Source organism: Pleurodeles waltl, chromosome 3_1 (genome assembly GCF_031143425.1).
Source record: "Pleurodeles waltl isolate 20211129_DDA chromosome 3_1, aPleWal1.hap1.20221129, whole genome shotgun sequence".
Lineage (NCBI taxonomy): Eukaryota > Metazoa > Chordata > Amphibia > Caudata > Salamandridae > Pleurodeles > Pleurodeles waltl.
The window spans coordinates 85,014,239-85,021,702 of record NC_090440.1 but is presented as its reverse complement, the minus strand read 5'-3'; the positions used below and the strand labels follow the sequence as shown (position 1 = coordinate 85,021,702).

General features: G+C 47.8%; 1 protein-coding gene across 4 annotated transcripts in view; it reads left to right on the top strand.

The window, feature by feature from the left end:
- Positions 1–463: 463 nt before the first annotated feature.
- CTTN (cortactin) overlaps positions 464–7,464 on the top strand; it is a 195,661-nt gene continuing 188,660 nt past the window's right edge. For all 4 annotated transcript variants that reach the window (XM_069221879.1, XM_069221877.1, XM_069221878.1 and 1 more), the window contains exon 1: positions 464–639. The gene's annotated coding sequence lies outside the window, so the exon portion shown is untranslated. The remainder of the gene's footprint in view (positions 640–7,464) is intronic.

Here is a 7,464-nt window from a genome sequence, read left to right as displayed (position 1 = left end):
ACCACTAATAATTAAAGTAAACAAAAACAGAAAAAGCGTGTTAAAAATGAATATAGACTATTTATACATAGTTTGCACAATCTAAAAACGTGAAATGTGACAACCCTATCCATTAATGAGTGATCCTCATAGAGAGACACTCTGCTGTGGAGCGACAGCCCGTCTGGGGGCGGGATTGCCCTTTCTTGTCTGGAGAGGTCGTTAAATTTAATAATAGTGTCCGTTATTAATAGGTAGCGCTTAGAACTGGGGTGCGGCACGAAGCGCTATATAGCACACAAGCTGTCATTTTCAATGTTTCCGAGGTGTGAGGGTCTGGTGAGCGGACGTGGCCGCCCTCGGAGGAGCGAGACCCCCGAGGCTCTCCATCCCCCGGTCTCCGCTGCGGGCAGGCCCCCCGCTCCCGGCTGGGGACGTCACGGATGGGGATGGGAAGTGGGGCCGGGCCGGAAGCGGCGGCTCCAGCAGGGATAAGGGAGGAGGAGGAGGGAGCGCAGGCAGCACAGGCGCAGCGGCTTCAGGAAGTGACCGGAGGGAGCAGGCAGGCTGCAGAGCCCGCACTGCCACAAAGGAGGAGGGAGCGAGGCCGGAGACCCCCTTCACCCCTCGGGCCCTGCCGCAGCCCCACCGGGAGGCGAGGTAGGGGGAGAGGGCAGGCATTGGGAGAGAGAGAGAGAGAGGGAGTGAGAGTGGGGAGTGACTGTGCGCTGTGGCAGTGGTGGAGAGCGGTGTGGGGTGGTGTCTGTGGAGTATCACGGAGCTGGGCAGTGACAGGGTGTGAAGGGATGTGGGGAGTGACCGTGGCATGAGACAGAGTGAGTACATGGGGGAGTGATATGGAGCTGGGCAATGAAAGAGTGAAGTGATGTGGTTAGTGGGGAGTGTCCGTGACATGGGGGGGGTGGGGCAGCGATTGGGGAGAAGGGGTGAGAAAACGTGGGGGGGGGGACCGTGTCCGTGATAGAGATGTGTCTGGGGAGTAACAGGGAGCTGGGCAGTTAAATAGAGGAAAAGGATGTGAGGAGTACCCGTGGCATGAAGAGAGTGAGGAGAGGGGTTGGGTTGGGTTGAGGGGTTGGGTTGGGTGGAGGGGTTGGGTTGGGGGGTTGGGGGGGGGGGGGGTGAAGCGATTGGGGAGCTAAATGGAGAAGGGCAGTAAATGGAGTGACTGTATCCGTGGCATGAAAGGGAGCTGGGGAGCAAAGAGATGTGATTAGTGGGGAGTGTCCGTGGCATGAAAGGGGGTGAGGCGGTATACGGTGGTGGGGGCATGCGAATCCTTGAGGGGTGAATAATGTTTAAATGACTGGCGCCGGTAGGGTCGGGGATTGTTAACAGTCACCTGGCTAAAATGGGGAGAGGAGAGTGTATGGGGTCATGTAAGGACGTGTAGAAAGGAGGCGTGGCAAGGAGCTGGGATAAAAAACATGATAAGAGGGGAGCATGGGGAGGGGGAGAGGAAGTGATTGGGGAGAAGGGGGCGGGGGCACAGCCATTTGCCTGAGGGGAGTGACTATGAAATGGACATGCTGTGCCCTGGAGAGATCAACACAGTGCTGGGCTGGAGAGAGCACAGTGCGCATGTGTGTTTGGCTGGCCTGAGATTGCTGGCCAAACACACATGCACACTGATAGGAGTGCACAGTGCACTCTCCTCAGTGCTCGTCATCCCTTATGCCGACCCACGAGAAGATCATAAACTAGTTTATTATCCTTTCGTTGTTAAAAGATTTGCAGCGCCTGCTGCTGACTGGGACAACGCTCCTCCGCCATAGCGAAGGGACTGCCAGTGTGGCCTACTGATGCTTGTGATGCAGGGCACAAGTCAGGGGTACACCCACTTTTTACACAGGGTGGATGCTCTCCACTCTGCAAGATATGGGCCCCACTGAAATACGCCGAACTTGTCCCAGTGTAAGTTTCAGACACAAGGACACATTCAGCAGCGCTTGCTCCTTGTCTGCTTTCGTTTTTCAGCAGCAACATGCAGGCTGCGAGGGGGCTTTCATGTTTCAGACTCCAAGTGAGCCCATAACAAAGGCAGAATTTAAGGGGCCTTCAGGCCTCCTTGTGTTCCACTATGGTGACTGGGAGCTTTCTGAGCCTCACACCTAGATGCAAATGCACAGAAGGGGAAACAAAGGCACAAAGCTTGTTGTTATCACTCCACAAATACCTGAGAGGCATGCTTTATTATATTGTTCAATCCCTGTTTATAAGAGATTTTCATGCACTGTAAGAATGTCAGATGTGTTGGTCTGTTTCAGTTTTTGCACAAATAAGTTAAATACCACTGTTTTGTTTTATTTTATTGCTCTGCTTATCCTACCCTGGTGTCAGTGCACTTTACATCATACGTACATATTATACATTGTCAATAAATCCTGTAAATGTTTAAATCAATGTACAAAATGTGTTACATAAGTCAGTGAGGGTTACAAGGTTTAGGAGTCACGTGTCCTCCATAGCTTGATATATTAGAAAAATGACCAGTTATGAACTGCAAGTAACAAAGATCTGTGTTAAAATCAGTAATCACTAACCTATCGGCATATAATAGAAATCTGTCATTTGCAGTTAGATGATGTGCTTTGAAGCAGGCACATTAACCCACTACGCTACTTTGATTCAAAACTCGGACTAGAGAAAAAACAGGTTACTCCGGCAAAACGTTACCCTCCAAAGTTATTTTACCATTATTATTATTCCCTGAGATTTACTTCGCACACAAAGATCTCTGCAGCAGGTGCCCTAACCCCCATAAGATATTTTAAAATGTAGACTTTGCAACCAATTAAGCAGATCATATTTATTGCTAAGTTTTTCCTTGTTTCCAATTTCTTTGTGGCGGGGTTTTTAAAGAATAAATGTGTAAGTTACGCAAATTCTCCTTTGTTAAATCTTGTAATGAGCTCAAATGTAATTGTGGTTAGACTAGCTAAACCTGTGTAAGGCCTTAAGATTGAATGTCACTTCACGTGATGTCATTTCTTGTGAGGTCATGGGTTGTGATGCCACTTCCTGTGATGCTACATGCGATGCCATACGCCGTGATGTCTCACCCCATGATGTCACTTGCATACTGCCAAACATGGTTAGTACCCCTCACTTTTTTTTTATGATTTTTGCCCTGTTGTGGTGTAAGAGAAGCTTACAGTGGCAGGCCTACCAGTGCTTGTGGTGTAAGAGAAGCTTACAGGTTCAGTGGTAGGCCTACCAATGCTTGTGGTGTAAGAGAAGCTTGCACGTTCAGTGGCAGGCCTGTTGATGCTTGTGGTGTAAGAGATGCTTGTGGTATTAGAGAAAGTTACAAGTTCAGTGGCAGGCCTACCAATGCTTCTGGTGTAAGAGAAGCTTATAGGTTTAGTAGTAAGTCTATCAATGCTTGTGGTGTAAGAGAAACGTTCAGTGGCAGGCATACTGATGCTTGCGGTGTTAGAGAAGGTTACTGGTTCAGTGGCAGGCCTGCTGATGCTTGGGTTGTAAGAGAAGATTACATGTTCAGTGGCAGGCCTACCTATGCTTGGGGCGTATGTAAGAGAAGCTTAGTGGTAGGCCTACCGATGCTTGCAGTGTGAGAGAAGCTTACAGGTTCAGTGGAAGGCCTACTGATGCTTGTGCTGTAAGAGAAGATTCCAGTGGCAGTCATACTGATGCTTGGGGTGTATGTAAGAGAAGCTTACAGTGGCAGGCCTACCGATGCTTGCGGTGCATGTAAGAGAAGCTTACAGTGGCAGGCATACCGCTGCTTGCGGTGTTAGAGAAGGTTCAGTGGCAGGCCTACCGATGCTTCTCGTGTAAGAGAAGATTACTGGTTCAGTGGTAGGTCTATCAATGCTTGTGGTGTAAGAGAAGCTTACAGGTTCAGTGGGATGCCTACTGATGCTTGTGCTGTAAGAGAAGCTTACAAGTTCGGTGGCAGTCCTGTTGATGCTTGTGCTGTAAGAGAAGATTCCAGTGGCAGTCATACTGATGCTTGGGGTGTATGTAAGAGAAGCTTAGTGGTAGGCCTACCGATGCTTGCAGTGTGAGAGAAGCTTACAGGTTCAGTGGGATGCCTACTGATGCTTGTGCTGTAAGAGAAGCTTACAAGTTCAGTGGCAGTCCTGTTGATGCTTGTGCTGTAAGAGAAGATTCCAGTGGCAGTCATACTGATGCTTGGGGTGTATGTAAGAGAAGCTTAGTGGTAGGCCTACTGATGCTTGCAGTGTGAGAGAAGCTTACAGGTTCAGTGGGATGCCTACTGATGCTTGTGCTGTAAGAGAAGCTTACAAGTTCAGTGGCAGTCCTGTTGATGCTTGTGCTGTAAGAGAAGATTCCAGTGGCAGTCATACTGATGCTTGGGGTGTATGTAAGAGAAGCTTACAGTGGCAGGCCTACCGATGCTTCTCGTGTAAGAGAAGATTACTGGTTCAGTGGTAGGTCTATCAATGCTTGTGGTGTAAGAGAAGCTTACAGGTTCAGTGGGATGCCTACTGATGCTTGTGCTGTAAGAGAAGCTTACAAGTTCGGTGGCAGTCCTGTTGATGCTTGTGCTGTAAGAGAAGATTCCAGTGGCAGTCATACTGATGCTTGGGGTGTATGTAAGAGAAGCTTAGTGGTAGGCCTACCGATGCTTGCAGTGTGAGAGAAGCTTACAGGTTCAGTGGGATGCCTACTGATGCTTGTGCTGTAAGAGAAGCTTACAAGTTCAGTGGCAGTCCTGTTGATGCTTGTGCTGTAAGAGAAGATTCCAGTGGCAGTCATACTGATGCTTGGGGTGTATGTAAGAGAAGCTTACAGTGGCAGGCCTACCGATGCTTCTCGTGTAAGAGAAGATTACTGGTTCAGTGGTAGGTCTATCAATGCTTGTGGTGTAAGAGAAGCTTACAGGTTCAGTGGGATGCCTACTGATGCTTGTGCTGTAAGAGAAGCTTACAAGTTCGGTGGCAGTCCTGTTGATGCTTGTGCTGTAAGAGAAGATTCCAGTGGCAGTCATACTGATGCTTGGGGTGTATGTAAGAGAAGCTTAGTGGTAGGCCTACCGATGCTTGCAGTGTGAGAGAAGCTTACAGGTTCAGTGGGATGCCTACTGATGCTTGTGCTGTAAGAGAAGCTTACAAGTTCAGTGGCAGTCCTGTTGATGCTTGTGCTGTAAGAGAAGATTCCAGTGGCAGTCATACTGATGCTTGGGGTGTATGTAAGAGAAGCTTAGTGGTAGGCCTACCGATGCTTGCAGTGTGAGAGAAGCTTACAGGTTCAGTGGGATGCCTACTGATGCTTGTGCTGTAAGAGAAGCTTACAAGTTCAGTGGCAGTCCTGTTGATGCTTGTGCTGTAAGAGAAGATTCCAGTGGCAGTCATACTGATGCTTGGGGTGTATGTAAGAGAAGCTTACAGTGGCAGGCCTACCGATGCTTCTCGTGTAAGAGAAGATTACTGGTTCAGTGGTAGGTCTATCAATGCTTGTGGTGTAAGAGAAGCTTACAGGTTCAGTGGGATGCCTACTGATGCTTGGGGTGCATGTAAGAGAAGCTTGCAGTGGCAGGCCTACCGATGCTTGCAGTGTGAGAGATGCTTACAAGTTCAGTGACAGGCCTGTCGATGCTTGTGGTGTAACAGAAGCATACAAGGTAAGTGGCAGGCCTTCCGATGCTTGTGGTTTCTATACTGCTCTTTGGATTCTTCTTTTTGGAGTTGTCCCAGCCATCATTGAGAAGTTCTTAGAGTAATATTGGCGCTTCTGCATCTTTGCTCAACTTGGAAAAGATGGTCCCTTTTCCACCTGGGGCTATCGCACTCTGCCTGTGTTACGTCTTCGGCTGTCCAGGCCACTTGTATAGTTTTCATCTTTGGACCGGTGCGCGCAGGGCAGATGCTTCTAACTCAACATACCCTGCCTGCAGTTGCAGGCAGCTGTCCACAGTGATATGGAAAAAGTACATCAGTTTGTTCTTTCTTGCAGACTTTGAGCACGGTTTACCTCGACATTGCAACTCTGGATATATAGGTGCATGCCTACTCACTGTAGAAGCGTTTTACCGCTCTCTACCTGATTCACTGGACTCCCAGGTGGTACATGACTATCCATGTTTTTTTGTGTGGCTGTGAGCCTGGCATCTGGCGGGCAACCCTTGTATGTGACAAGCAGGCGTTTGCTGTCATACAGTGGCATCCCTGGGGTACGGTGTCCTTCTCAGTATTTAGTGATGGACCCTCCCTGGCGTCTGGTTGCTATACCTATAATGAACAGGATACCTCTGGCGTGCATTGGGCTTGTCACTTGTTAAACACATTTATCATATTCTGGTCGGTGGTCCACATTTGTCTCTTTTTGGAATGTCCTCTCCAGACTGCCAGATACGCTGCAGTTTTATACTAGCTGCAGAATGTGTTGTATACATATGCGGTGACAATCTGTGTTTCATTCTGTTAGTCATGCCTTACATATATGTACACATGGACATATAAGGCAGTACATGGACAGGCGAACTAGCTGTTGGACAGGTGATGACAAACCCAGGCATATGATGGTGGTATGTGGGCAACTGGGATTATTAAAATAAGATAATAGTTTGTCAGTGAGACTACTTAATGAGCATGTCAAGCAAATATTTGGGAATAAAAAGTCTATGTTCTAAAAATTAAGAGTGTATTCCAGGGCAAAATGCCGCATTCAGGAAATCAGTTGTTTTAAGGGCAGTAGGGTGCTTTTGCCAAAGACGTAAGACTGATATTTGAGAGCAGTTAGTTTAATTTACAGACTGCCAAAAATGATGACAAAAATGGGCTGACTGTAATGCTGATATGGGACACATTCTCCTGAGGCATCATTTCATGGGTGCCAGGGGGCACTTGCTTGCCACTATGGTGCCCGTTCCATATCTCTCTTTGTTAGTCGCATTTTATTACTGTTGAGGGTCGGGCCTCTAAGATCCATGTAGCTGGCCTGTTGTGTATAACTTAAGCAGTACCTTTGTTATTTAAAGCATGATACTGAGGGATTTGTGTAAATTCCTTTGGCAATAATTTATTTGTAAAGTCCCAGTCCTGTTATTTGACTGATGAGCCTACTTGGAAGGTGAAGGCAGACCGAAAAAGGGGTCCTGGGATGGAAAATGTGTGCACCCTGCCCAGACCGTCCACCTGCATGTGAAACTGGTATCCTGAATGTTATTTTGGGCCCGGGTCTCATACTAATCTAGCATGGGCTCCTAGGCCTGTCCATGACAATGAGAGGTACAGGTTGTTTCAAGTGAACAGTAGGGGTGCACCACGCATACCCTCCTAGTAGATGGTGTACACTATCCCTGTCCTGGGTGCATCACATAAAGCTGTGGTGGTAGTACTTTGTGCTCTGACCAGAAGAAGCATTATGCAGATAACAGTGCTATGTTTAAAGCAGAAAAATATTCATTGCATTTTTAAAAAGGTAACAGAACTTAAGTGTTTAGATAAGTCTAGACATACTTAAACATTGCCAACT